Raw genomic sequence first — 15478 nt, forward strand, 5'->3', positions numbered from 1 at the left:
ATATCACACCTAGGACCAAAGGTAACGTCTTACTGGGCCTTAGAATGGCCTGAATTTACGTACCAGAGAATAGTCAGAATACTTGCTGAGGTCGGGGACACAGACAGAGACACAACGATGAGGGAAAGCCAAAAGTCAAGGATACCAGAATACAGGGAAGTCAAAACGAAGCCAAAGTCAATAACCAGAAATAAACACTCAGGAATACACTCTTGGATCACCAACTAAGGGAAACCATGACAGGGCAATGAGTGAATGGGAAAATTAGTTTATATAACCCTCTTGTAGATCTGATTGGCTGTAACCGGCCTTTGACCCCTAAATATGCATGCGCATCTATTACATGACATCACACGCACATCTACGCCGTCAATACCGTGGGTGGATGTGGGGCTATAATATGGTTTGGATCCGCAGCAGCCGGCGTCCACAGATATGCTGCAGCAGTCAGGTATACCAGCGCTGGACCGTTGAACGGCACCTCCATCACTACTAAGAAGGCAATTCCTATTGGCTCAAGAAGAAGCACATTAAGGTCCTGAAGTGGCCTAGCCAGTCTCCACACCTTAATCCCATAGAAAATCTGTGGAGTAAGCTGAAGGTTCGAGTTGCCAAACGTCAGTCTCAAAACCTTAATGACTTGGAGAGGATCTGCAAAGAGGAGTGGGGAAAAAATCCCTTCTGAGATGTGTGAAAACCTGGTGGCCAACTACAAGAAATGTCTGATCTCTGTGATTGCCAACAAGGGTTTTGTAACCAAGTACTAAGTCGAAGGGGTCAAATACTTATTTCACTTATTGACATGCAAATCAATTTATAACGTTTTTGACTTTTTTCTGGTTTTTTTTATTTTTTTTGTAATTCTGTCTCTCACTGTTAAAATACACCTACCTTTAAAATTATAGACTGATCATTTCTTTCTCAGTGGGCAAATGTTCAAAATCAGCAGGGGATCACACTGCAGTCATCAAATAAATATTGAAATGGTCGTAGGTTCAAAGACCTATACGTACTATAAGATCTCTTACCAGGTCCTAAAAATAATAATACGTCAATTCAAATAGTGGGTGTATATACACTAAAAGCAGGCGTAGAACAAGTAGTTATCAACGAGTTGAAAATAAAATCTGGAACAGATATAATATTGCACACAGAGGAATAAATGGAAATAGGATCAACTTAAAAAGGATAAAACAATAAACTCCAAAAAATAAAACCCAAAAAATAAATAAAATAAAATTACAGAAAACATAAAAGTTAATAAATAAATATGGGGGGCGGAGCCGACAGCGCAACTGAGAGGACGCATTTCTCGGAGCTCCGTCCCTGTACTTTGAAAAAATGGAGATATATGGTGGAAAACGTTTCCAAAATACCCCACAACTACCCAGGCAAGGGCTACAAGACCATGGGCATAAAATGTAAAAAGGCTAAAGTCGAAAAAAGTCCCCACGGGAGGGACCTTAACGAGATGCTCCGGCTATCGCAACAGGCTGCATGGCCCAAAATGGCGCAGCACGACGACCTCTCCTCCTACTCCTCAGAGGATTTCGCCACTGGTGTCCTGGAAAGAGCATCCTACAGGCCCACGCCGGACAGCAGACAGGCTCCGCCAACGACTGGGGACCCGGTCACGGCCGATCAACTCAAGGTAATGCTGGCGGAACTCCGCAAAGACTTGGCGGCAGACATGGCCTACTATAAAAAAGCCATTGAAGGGGCCACGACGAAAATTACACAGTTAGAGGCCAGATCCTGCTCCCATGACACAAGGCTTCATGCAGTCGAACAGAAGGTTACAGACCTGATTAAATGGCAAACGGCTACCAGCGACAAGCTGGATACCTTGGAAGATCAAAGAAGACGCTACAACTTAAAGCTGAGGGGGATACCGGAGTCGGAGTCAGGTGCCTCCTCGAAGTCCTGCTCCCACCGAAGCGGGTGAAGACCGTGAAAATTGATGGTATGTTCAGGCTGCCGAAATCACCTCGAGCACCTGCAGCAGCAACGGCGGACCTCATACTGAGGTCTCAAACTCTAGCCGACAAGCACTCACTCACGACCGCACTGCGGGGAAAAAAAACCTAATGTTTGAGGGGGCACCACTGACAGTGTTCCCAGATTTGACCAGAAACACGATCACCTGGCGTAAAAACCTGCAACCCCTGCTATCCCATCTCCGGTCCAGAGAGATCCCATACAGATGGGGCACTCCTCGAGCCATCTCATTCACCCACAACAGACTTACATATAAGGCGCAAGATAAGCAGGAGCTTGAACTTCACCTGCAATCAATCGGCATCCTGCAAGCGGTACCGGCAACCAGACAGGGCATAGCCCACCTGAACCCAAACAACATCCGGGACTTTATCCCAAGGAACCCCTCCAGAACCTCTCCAGGCAGATCGCCTACCTGAAGAACCACCGACCAGCCGACATACAGTGATTCTTTTATCCTCCCCAATTCCACCACTCACGCAGACGGAAGTTTTATGAAGTCAGAGACTCACCCTCCGCAGACTCACTGACTCTCATTGAACCTGCTATCATAACATTGTATGGGTTTGCCTGCCATGCCCCTCTCAGTGTGAATCTACACTGCTGCCCACACGTACAAATTTAAATTCCTAGCGGCTGACACATCTAGGAGGCATATGGGCGTCCAGCGCAACACACATACCTCACGCACCCACATAGGTAGGCAGGCCCATGCCTTACAAAGAGGCCACTTCACCACACGATACCCTCACCCGCCCCCCCTGGCCGACACATAGTGGTCCACATGGAAGGCGACCACACCGAACAAAGGCTAGGGGGTAGCCCTCAAGGGTAGACACATAGATAGTAGCACCATGCTCTCTGCACCCCAACACTGGGCACTACGGTTACCACTACAAAGTTTATTTCTCTATGGAGATCATCATATTTTATAAAAATGTGCATTGACATAATAGCCATTAATGTTTTAAATGTCTGTTGAAAAATGTGAAGGTGAGCTGTTGTGGCTAAGTTTACAACAATGTTAACTATATGCACGCAAAAATAAAGAATTAAAAATAAATAAATAAATAAATAAATATGGTCACTAAGTGGCAACCTTGAGGTATGAAAGTCTTCCTTAAAAGAGGGGAGTAGTGGACTAAGCAGTGCGTTCACAACAAAAAATGTCCTTCAAAATAAATGCATATATAGTAAGTAAAAGCTCCCCCAAAAAATATACCATAAAACTAGTACGGAGCCCAGATAGTTAAAAATAATAGAGTTCAATCCACAGTCTCCGTATAATAAAGTTCATGTAGTGCAGAGGAGGATGGTAGAAATATTGTAGTCGCGCAGTGTGCTGCCAAAAGGGACTGACAGCTGCTACAAGTGTCAAGTGTAAATATAATATAACCAGTACAAGTGTAAATGAATACAAGCAGGGATATCAGTAATTCGTACAATAACTGCAGCGATAACTAATACTCATAAACCACAAATACAGGTCTATGGTAGTGAAATCTTCTTAGTAGTCTTGAAAAGATGATGAAAAGTGTTTCTGTTAAAGATGATGAAAAGTGTTTCTGCGTTCCACTGTTGCTCGGTAGCTGGGTCAGTGTACACCTATTGCCGTAGGAAATTTAAGACATGACTCAGCGAACATATAAGAAATATAAGAAGAGGATTTCAGAATCACAACCTATCACACCAGTTTTGTGAAAAGCATTCCAATGATCCCACTGGCCTTCAATTCATGGCCATTGAAAAAGTCGAGACCCATTGGAGAGGGGGAGACCTTGAAAAGGAATGGACAAGACAGAAGCTAAATGGATATTTAATTTGGACACATTAGAACCCAAAGGCTTGACATAGATTTTGAACTTAATGCCTTTTTATAAATATCCCTTTCTTACGAGCATCAAAAGATCTATTTCCTTGCCTCTCTATTTCTACAGCAATATTACTGTGTAATTTATCCTCTTTTTTTATTATGTATAGTTTTCCATCCTACTATTATCATCTACAGTTGATTTCTAGTATTTTCCACACCTTTCTAGTTCACTAGAACACATGTTGGGAATATTTTTAACAAATATATTTTTATTCTATTATATTTATATTTTTTATTTCAGTTTCTCTATTTCCAATATTTTGAATATTTTGTCTATCTTTAGAATTTAATACGACCTATTGAATAAAATCACAGTGGCGTTGTGAAGCGAAAAAGCCAGATAATGGTGAAGAGATGTATAAAATGGACCATAGAAAAATTGTAGATTATGCTAGCTTTAGTGTACCTATAATCTTAATTTTATTAATGACAGGAGGCGAGTATTTGCTTAAGTCTCTCTTTACTAGAACTCCACAGCAGCACAGAAAACAACCAATCAGAAAAAAGTTAGGTACTATAAAACTCCCCTCCCCATGCATCATTTCCTCTTTCAAGCTGCGACAAAACAGAATAAAAGGCAGAGAACATCATGGGGAAGAAACTAAGTCCTAGATACGATGAATATAACGATGTCCACCATCCAAGTGTAACCGTCAAACTAGATAGTGTAGATGGACTGTAAACTGAAACGAGAGAAAAACAGAATCGAACAGGTTGATTATCCAATGAAATGTACTCTGAATAAACATGTAGGTACCCAATGTAGCAACCAAATTAACCTAATATGTAAATATCCCAACCCTATTATGGAAAAAAACACAGACATAAGGAACAAGCGACAGGTAGCAGAGACAACAAACAGAGTTGCATACTTACCTGATAATCTAAACTATAACATTAAACAAGGGAGGGACAAGAATGGGTGGGAAATACTCGCCTCCTGTCATTAATAAAATTAAGATTATAGGTACACTAAAGCTAGCATAATCTACAATTTTATAACATGACAGGAGGCTTCGTATTTGCTGTTTCAACGCTCAGTTCACCAATCCAACGCTGTTTGTGTCGCTGGTATTTATTCCAGGAAATATAAGAGTAATCCTAATTGGACATTCCAAATACGATAAATGACAGCCGACGGGTCAAAGAAGATGCCAACCGACGAAGTATCTCAAATACGGAAAAAAGCACCCTCCGTCGGTAAATCCATTGTACGTGGTGTAGCAACCTGTTTCCTAGAAGTCGGTCCATGAGCTGGCAAGCTGACCTATTAGCCACATCCCTGTAGTTGTATAACTTCGAAATCCGATCTAGGAATTAGGGTCGCGAGAAGAAAACTGACACCAAGTCTCAACTCATGACCCGTAAGGCGGCTCCTCCGATCGTGCCAGGGCCATTCGGCGATGCGGCCTTGCAGGGAGATCTCCAATCTCAAGGAATGCACCGAAGACCACCACCAAAATCGCAATAGAAACCGAGGAGGATCTTTCGTACCTTCCTGTCCTACCCGGTGGGATGTCTCATCCGAGCATAAATTCATAATGCACACAATGAGAGTGTGTCCAAACCAGCCGTATACTAAGTGATTCCAATATTCCAAACGGACTGTGTAAACTTCGGACGCCGTAGAGAAAAGGCTCCAAAAGACGTCCATTCAGGGTTCCGAACTGAACTTGAGTGGAGGAACGGTGGTCGACTATTCTGGGAATAGGGAATCCCAGAAATCTTCAAAGGAATGGGAAGTGCAAACAGGAACGCAGATTTCCATCCAGAAATGCCCTCGTCCAAGAGTGAAAGATGTCTGTGTAGGAGTCGGGGTATACCAGGTACCACCATAAGGTCTCGTAGGTCTCCTTGACGATAGTTGAAAAGTAGGGTAGCGCGAATCCAACAAAACGGCTCCCGTGAGGAATAACTAGAGTATAGATGGAAGGTCCTCCATCTCCGAACCCTGATCACCAGGTATGCGTTTCGAGGAGACGGGGCAGTCCTGCCATCTTATCCCAAGATCTGATGACCGGGGAGGTCAAGACAAACCGGGGTTTCCGGTCTTACCATGTGAACCATACGTACGGTTTTTACCTTCAGAGCGGGTAATAGGCCCTCCTTAATCCTGTTACCCGAGCAAGGCAGAGCCCGTTTGCTCCATGAAGGTCCCCGTATCTCCTGCCACCTAAATATGGGAGAAACTGTCTGAGCAGTTGTTCACAATGGTCTGGATATCCAAAAACAGAAAGCAATCCTCTGCTTTTTATGGTGCAGAATATACCCAAACCTGCACTCACATAATACCTGAGTTCCATCCGATAGCCGTACCATCTCCAGGAATGTGTATAAATAAGTGGGAGTCACCCCTCGTTATACCTCTGTGAGAATATCCCTCCATTACAGGAGATAGACTAGAGGGATCCAGTCTAAATATGGATATCTTGCATGACCAGGCAGTCCTCTATATCGAAATCAGTAGCACGGACGTCAGATCTACTTGAATGCAGGAGGGACGCCCCTCCATGTAGTCATCGATGTCTTGCACAGGTACAAGTCTGTGTGATGAACAAATGGATGGCACCGTAGAGTGTCGAGTGTATGAGAGAGCCGCGCTCTCTACTAATGTGATCAAATATCGTGCTAACGTCCGGCTGATAGCCTGAGCGGGCCGCACCCGTAAATAACCCGTAAATAACAGTAGAGTCTGCATCCGTGACCGTTCCTCTCTATGAGAATGCTTCCTCCAAACATGACCCCTGTATCCAGCTCAGTCTCTGGCTGAGGTTGAGGGAGGGCTGCGCCCTCTAATACCAAATCAGTGTCCGGTTCCGTATCTGAGAGGGGTTCGCTCTCTGTTCCAGAAGATAAAATATTCTCGGATCGAAGTGATGGAGGGCCGCACCCTCCTGTGATCCAAGCTAGAGTCCCTAGAGACTCAGGGTGACCAACTATAGGGTACACCAAATACGAGTATCAGCATAAGGCTGAGGGTAATCTACGGGAAAACGATGGAAAACTATCAACTGACCGTCCGGATCCCGTGCGCGCGCGCGGGGTCCAGGCGGACCGTTGGTAGTCTGAGGAAAGCTGGAGACATTCTCCGCAATCCACGAGCACCCGGGAGGTCGGAGGAGGTCAAGTCAGGCCTCTCGACGACCCGAACGAAAGGAAAAGGAAGTCACGAAAACGAAAAAGACAACAATAACGTAGATACGAGAAAAAACACAAATTCTATCTCAGCTAGAAGGCAAATAGCAGGCCGGAAGGCAAGACAAGTAAGCCCCACTGAACAGGGCCAGGAGCTAACCTTACGCAGGAATAACTACCGATAGCTATATGGATACCGGGAGGCAGATACGGAGTTAGTTGATAAAGACAAGGAAAACACCGCGTTCTCCTGTAGGTGTCTGAGTACCGGTCCTTGCCTGTGCAAAGTTCTCCTTGGAGATGTGCCGTCGCCGGTCTGGCGCAAACCGCGGATGTGTGTCCGGGGTCTTCATAGGAAAACTTGCCCTTCAGGTCTGAGGTTTAGGGCCTTCACCCTACCTACCATATCCAGATGGCCGTATATTGGTGTCCTCTTGGATAGTATGGCAATGGTGCTTGTCCGGACACCTGCCTATCTCCATGTCACTGGTGGGCACTGGCTTCTCCTCAGTGATATTCCCCCAGGCCTGCGGCCAAAAGGGGTTCGGCACCAATAGAGCAGGCCCAGCAGGCCAAACTAATGGACACAGAATAGTTGGCCAAGCAAATAGGCACCGACATAGTAGGCCATTCAAATAGGCACCGACATAGGAGGCCAATAAAAGGGGCACCGACATAGCAGGCCGTTCTTATGGGCACAGACATAGCAGGCCGTTCTTATGGGCACAGACATAGCAGGCCGTTCTTATGGGCACAGACATAGCAGGCCATTCTTATGGGCACAGACATAGCAGGCCATTCTTATGGGCACAGACACAGCAGGTCATTCTTATGGGCACAGACATAGCAGGCCATTCTTATGGGCACAGACATAGCAGGCCGATCTTATGGGCACAGACATAGCAGGCCGTTCTTATGGTCACAGACATAGCAGGCCATTCTTATAGGCACAGACATAGCAGGCCGTTCATATGGGCACAGACCAAGCAGGCCAAACAATGGGGCACAGACATAGCAGGCCAATCCTGGGTTGTATATTATATCATGTGAGTATCTGTTATTTATATAGCGCTACCCAAATCCACAGCGCTTTACCATGGGTCTTGGAAGAGTAATGGGGACCTCTGAGCTAGGGTAGAGTTCCCCAAAATTTTGTAGATCCTCAGAGCACCCTGACATAGGGCCCCCAGACGTCAACCCTTTTAGACAGCGTAATGCCGTGAGAATAAACTTGAACCGGGACTGGCGGTCCCTGAATGCCCAGCAGGCAAATAGCGGTAACCCAGCTATATTGTTATAAGCGGAAGTAGTTTCAGTGATTACCCCGTCCACGAAAGTAAGCTACATTGAGCGATACTCTCCTTAAACTGTGAATTGGAATGCATCTGCACACACAGATCTGTTTGATGTTTCCCTCATTAATATAGATACCATCCTCATATCTGAAAATATTGTATAGTATCCGTCTGTAATTCACAGCAATCCGTGATCTACACTGTCAGCGTGATAAACACTGTCAGTAAAACTCCCAGGAAACTGTGATATACATCAGCAAACACACAGCAAACCGTGATATACACAGTCATGAAAACACACAGTAATCTGTGATATAACTGTCAGTAAAACACCCAGCAATCCGTGATATACACTGGCAGCAAAAACGCACAGCAATCTGTTTGCCATAATAGGGTCTGGTGTACCATGCGAAAAGGGGGTCAGACGTAGGCTCCTGATACAGTAGATATGGTGTATGCAGGGTACAGGTTCCCACTGGAAGTAAGTGTATGAAGTAAGGAGCCAGTGGTAAAACAAGGTCTGTGTCACAGACAGAGCATTATATGGATACTGTCTATAGGCTGTACTACAATCCAGAAAAAGATATCATATATACACATATCTCAACATCCATACACACACACATATCTACATAGATATACAAATACATACACCCACACATACATACACCTGGATATAGAAGAACCCATGGTAAATGTCAAATAATGTCCCATGTAGAAGGTGTCAGCTCAAAGCTGTATTAGGTCCCCCAAAGCAAAAACTGACGTGCAGCGGTTAAGACGCTGAGCTGGTGGAGGCAGACCTCCAACAAGTAATGCACCGACGGGGGAGGGGCCGCGAGCGGTCGCACTCCCTCCCGGTCGGACTCTCCCCCACCCGGTCGGACACACTCGGTCCGCGGGCGGAGGCGGCCGCGGCCACGTGGGGAAGAAGATCCGGCCGCTGGGTACTCGTGTTGCGTACGCGAGTGCCCCCGCGACCGGAAAACCACATGGGACCGCCGGAGATGAAACTGCGCGGTCCCGGAGCTCGGGGTCTAAGGAGGCAGGAGTAGTCAGCCTCCTGAAGCCCCCGAGCGGCACGCACAGCGCTAGGCAAGGGCACATAACCGAGAAAAGCAGGCATACAAAGAAATGTGAAACGGACAGGGGGTCGGGCACAAGTCTAAGGAAAAGACAGCAAGGACCCCAAAGCCCGAACAAACATACACAAATAAGGGAAAATACAGTGAAAGCCTGAAGTACAGGCATTAAGAAAAACCCCACAAAGATATATAACAGAATATTGGAGTAAAAACCCACACAGATATATAACAGTATATTGGAGTAAAAACCCACACAGATATATAACAGTATATTGGAGTAAAAACCCACACAGATATATAACAGTATATTAGGATAAAAACCCACACAGATATATAACAGTATATTGGGATAAAAAAAACCACAAAGATATATACCAGTATATTGGAATAAAATCCCACAAAGATATATAACAGAATAGAAAAGAATACATCTAACAAGGGCAAAATAAATAACTGGACATAGATTAAATCCCACAAGGGCAATCTAAAATATAGAAAATAAAATACTGAAAATAAGAACAAAACCCAAAGCCACCCACTATAAGCAGGAGGCAGAGGTACTCTGACCTGTACTGATGCGGAGCAGCAAAGAAAGAGGAAATGATGCATGGGGAGGGGAGTTTTATAGTACCTAACTTTTTTCTGATTGGTTGTTTTCTGTGCTGCTGTGGAGTTCTAGTAAAGAGAGACTTAAGCAAATACGAAGCCTCCTGTCATGTTATAAAATTAGTTAACTGCACTTTACAGACAGTAACATGGATCTGGAACCAGACTGTTGGTATAAATCTTATACCACACTGTAACAAATAATGGAAGTGGCTCTAAGAGGATGACCTACTGTCTAAAAATAGGAAATTGACATTTTCCTATAGCAGTGCTGGAAAGAAAAAAATGATATCTGTATGGTGTGAAGAGGGAGATAAGACGAGGTACCTCTTTAGTGTATGATACATAATGATTAAAAAACCATGTGATAAGACATAAATACATATAGCAATCATGATATATACAACATATAAAATGACGTGTAACATATATGGTTATCAAAATGAAATAACACAGTACCATATATTTGAACTGGGAGGAACATAGTATGACACAGATATGGAACACAATGGTAGATGGTCCTGATGGACTATGATTAATGGGAAGAATGTCCAATAACCTGCCCATACAGTGACTGTAGAGAACTGGAAGTATGGGGTACAAAAAAGCTTAACATTAAAAATATTCAGGGTAAAAAAATATACATATTAAATTCTAAAGATATTCAAAATATTGGAAATAGAGAAACTGAAATAAAAAATATAAATATAATAGAATAAAAATATATTTGTTAAAAATATTCCCAACATGTGTTCTAGTGAACTAGAAAGGTGTGGAAAATACTAGAAATCAACTGTAGATGATAATAGTAGGATGGTGATAAAAACTATACATAATAAAAAAGAGGATAAATTACACAGTAATATTGCTGTAGAAATAGAGAGGCAAGGAAATAGATCTTTTGATGCTCGTAAGAAAGGGATATTTTTAAAAAGGCATTAAGTTCAAAATCTATGTTCAAGCCTTTGGGTTCTAATGTGTCCAAATGAAATATCCAATTAGCTTCTGTCTTGTCCAATTCCTTTTCAAGGTCTCCCCCTCTCCAATGGGTCTCGACTTTCTCAATGGCCATGAATTGAAGGCCAGTGAGGTCATTGGAATGCTTTTCACAAAAATGGCGTGATAGGTTGTGATTCTGAAATCCTCTTCTTATATTTCTTATATGTTCGCTGAGTCATGTCTTAAATTTCCTACGGCAATAGCCATACAGTGACCCAGCTACCGAGCAACACTGGAACGCAGATCGGGTGCACAAAGTAAAACACACGCGAGGGGAGCCTTACCTCTCCCTTCACAGCGAGATCATCTCATCGGCCAAAGAAGAGATCTTCCACCATTTGCACAATATCTTCCGTTCTTACTGACCACTAAGGACTCTTTTGCTGCTACCTTACATCTCATTTCTGTGAGTGTATTTTAACTTTTATTTCAATAAATGTGAAAGTTTTAACAGAAACACTATCAGCTTTTTAAGACTACTGAGAAGATCTGACTACCATAAACCTGTATTTGTGGTCTATGAGTATTAGTTATTGCTGCTGTTATTGTACCAATTACTGATATCCCTGCTTGTATTCATTTACACTTGTACTGGTTATTAGTGATGTCCCGAACAGTTCGCTGGCGAATAGTTCCTGGCGAACATAGCTTGTTCGCGTTCGCCACGGATGGCGAACATATGCGATGTTCAGTCGGCCCCCTATTCGTCATCATTGAGTAAACTTTGACCCTGTACCTCACAGTCAGCAGACACATTCCAGCCAATCAGCAGCAGACCCTCCTTCCCAGACCCTCCCACCTCTTAGACAGCATACAATTTAGATTAATTCTAAAGCTGCATTCTTTTTTTTTTTTTTAGACAGAAGTGTGTTATATTTGAGCATGCTAGGCTGAACGTGCGTATATTATGGCTTGTTGCACTGAGGGTATGAGTATATAGCAATACATTGTTGTGAAAGATGGCTGTCATGTTTAGGGTGTAGCTTGCACGTTATCAACTGTGTATTTATATCAGCAGCTCCACCACTAGTTATAAATCAAGTGTGAGTCACCCCATGAGATGAGACTAGTGAATAACATAATACATGAACGGTTAAGGTAAAGGCATGTAAGGAACTACGACAATAAACTCTTTAGGAGGTGAAATAATGACATGTTTAAACGCTTGCTACTTTACGATTAGTTAATGTGCAGAGAGCAGTTCATGTGATCAAAGGCATGGTGTGGAGGATCGGCTATAGTGGGACATGCTTAGCAGGCTGATGTTTACTGCTTGTGCTCATCCGATCCCTTCTGGGCGCCAGGTGCAGACCCTGGGAGTCCCTGATACCTGTAACAACAAAGGCAAGTCTCTGGCTGAGTGCCGGGTTCGCGGCTTGAGGTGGTGGAAGTTTGTTTTGTCGGGTGGTCGGATCTGTCCCGGTGGTGCTTCACGTCCGGTGCGGGATTGTGGTTGCTTAAGGTGGAGGCGAGTGCTTGACGTGGGGCAGGCTCTGCATTTCTGTTTGTGCCTCCGGTCCCGTCTTCGACGCCTTTTGCGTTGGTAGATTTTAATGGGGACTGCTTCGCTTAGGTTTGGTGGAGCTTGTTGGGGCTGTGGGTGAGCTTGTTGGGGCTTCCTTCTTGTTATTTGCTTCCAAAATTGATTAAAGAGTCTGTCCAGCTTGGACTCAATATCCTACCATGCTTTGCTGGTACTCTGCCGCCATATTGGGAGAGTCGCAGATGAGTATGTCAGCCTGGGCGGCTGTGCTCTGTGCGTCCATTAGCTCCAGACAGCCTCTCAGGGGTTGACCGGGATATCCCCCAACGGTCTGAGGGGGGGATAACAGAGCTCCTGCCGGGAAGTAGCTGCTCCTGGGCATCCCAGGATCGGAGATCGGCCGCCTCTCCCACCCGGTGAGCACCAGGCCACACTTGCCACGCGGAGTTAAGTAAGACTCTGTCGAGTTGCTGACCGCTATTAAGCATGTTGGGTCGGTCAGGTAGGAGCAACATTGCTGGGTCATCCCCTTCTGGGGTGAAATTCGCTTGTTGATAGCTGCTTAAAGTGAGATATTTAGGGAGCTCACACGAAGTGCGTCTTTCCTCCATGACAGCTAGGCCCCGCCCCCTGGATGCTGCATTCTTAGTGAGAGGAGGGACAGTGTAGCTGCTGCTGATTTAATAGGGAAATCGATAGCTAGGCTAGTGTATTCAGTGTCCACTACAGTCCTTAAGGACTCATCTGATCTCTGCTGTAAGGACAGCACCCCAAAAAGCCCTGTCTGCTTTTTTTTTTTTTTTCCTGTGTAATCTAATTGCAGTTGCCTACCTGCCAGGGTGTGTGTCAGGCTCACAGCGTATACTGTGCTCACTTGCCCAGTGCCACCACTCATATCTGGTGTCACAATAGCTTGCATTTAAAAAAAAAAAAAACTTTTTTGACTGTAATATAATAGCAGTCAGTTTCCTTCACACGTGTGCATTTCAGGGCCTGCCAGGGCACAGTGTCACACTAGTGCAACTCATATCTGGTGTAACAGTAGTGTACATTAAAAAAAAAAACCTAGAAATTTGACTGTGAAATAATAGCAGTCAGTTTCCTTCACACTTGTGAGTTTCAGGGCCTGCCAGGGCACAGTGTCACAACAGTGCAACTCATATCTGGTGTAACAGTAGTGTACATTTAAAAAAAAAAAAATACAGGGGGCTTGTTGTTACCTTTTGGGGACCCTTGGTGTTGTACGTGGCTGGGTGGAGGAAGAGACCTTCAATGACATCAGTGAGGACAAGGCTAGCTTGGTATCCAACCTTGTGCAAATGGGGAGTTTGCGGTTGTGCAAATGGACTGTTTGCGGTTGTTTGCGGTGCGTTAAACGGGGAGTTTGGTCTGTCACTGTGAAGCGGGCGTAACCCTTACACTACCTGATCAATACAACATCATACCTGATGTTTTAAAGCACGTTATTCCAAACAATTTAGGAATGTTAGGTGATTTATGCCCTTTATGGATTAAAACCAGACTCTGCATCAACCATGTAATGTTCCATGGGAGTTTTGCCATGGATCCCCCTCCGGCATGCCACAGTCCAGGTGTTAGTCCCCTTGAAACAACTTTTCCATCACTATTGTGGCCAGAAAGAGTCCCTGTGGGTTTTAAAATTCGCCTGCCTATTGAAGTCTATGGTGGTTCGCCCGGTTCGCGAACATTTGCGGAAGTTCGCATTCGCCGCTCGCGAACGGAAAATTTCATGTTTGCAACATCTCTACTGGTTATATTATATTTACACTTGACACTATGTAGCTGCTGTCAGTCCCTTTTGGCAGCACACTGCGTCGACTGTGATATTTCTACCATCCTGGTGTTGTGCAGAGAGGCACTGAGGCTAGTGGTGTTGTGCAGAGAGGCACTGAGGCTAGTGGTGTTGTGCAGAGAGGCACTGAGGCTAGTGGTGTTGTGCAGAGAGGCACTGAGGCTAGTGGTGTTGTGCAGAGAGGCACTGAGGCTAGTGGTGTTGTGCAGAGAGGCACTGAGGCTAGTGGTGTTGTGCAGAGAGGCACTGAGGCTAGTGGTGTTGTGCAGAGAGGCACTCAGGCTAGTGGTGTTGTGCAGAGAGGCACTGAGGCTAGTGGTGTTGTGAAGAGAGGCACTGAGGCTAGTGGTGTTGTGAAGAGAGGCACTGAGGCTAGTGGTGTTGTGAAGAGAGGCACTGAGGCTAGTGGTGTTGTGAAGAGAGGCACTGAGGCTAGTGGTGTTGTGAAGAGAGGCATTGAGGCTAGTGGTGTTGTGCAGAGAGGCACTGAGGCTAGTGGTGTTGTGCAGAGAGGCACTGAGGCTAGTGGTGTTGTGCAGAGAGGCTTGGTGAGGCCTAATAGAAAGCAGTTGTTGGTGGGGGATTCCATCATAAGAGGTGTCGAGATGGACAATGGTGGTCTTGTGAGGTGTCTTCCCGGAGCTACTGCTCACAGAGACAGGAGACGTATCGGTAATATTGTTAAGCAAGCAAAGCAGGAAGGGGAATTGGATGTACTTGTCCATTTAGGGACAAATGACTTGGCTTGCAATGAGGTTTCAGAGGTTAAGGAAGTTTTTAGTGTTTTTGCCAATGATATACGGCAGGTTGCTTCCACATTGTCATTCTCTGAAGTTCTGCCTGTGCATAACACTCAGAATGACAGGCGGATGCGTATTAGGGACTTTAACTTGTGGCTTGGTGAATGGTGTCGGGAGCAAGGATTTGGCTTTATTGCTCATGGTAGCTCTGTTTGGAATGGAAATAAACTGTACAAAAAAGATGGTTTGCATCTTTCTCAAAAGGGAACAAATGTTCTCAGTGAGCAGTTCAGAGGTTTTGCTAGGATGTATTTAAACTAGGAGGGGGGGGCAAAAGGGTGATAAAACATCAATCCAATTGTCCCCCAAAACAAGGACAGAAGGTGCCTGTAGCAAGTGTGTTAAAAAATGATAAGCTTAGAGTCATGTCTACAAATGCTCGCAGTTTAGG

The sequence above is a fragment of the Pelobates fuscus genome, chromosome 10 (genome assembly GCF_036172605.1).
Source record: "Pelobates fuscus isolate aPelFus1 chromosome 10, aPelFus1.pri, whole genome shotgun sequence".
In the NCBI taxonomy this organism is placed as follows: Eukaryota; Metazoa; Chordata; class Amphibia; order Anura; family Pelobatidae; genus Pelobates; species Pelobates fuscus.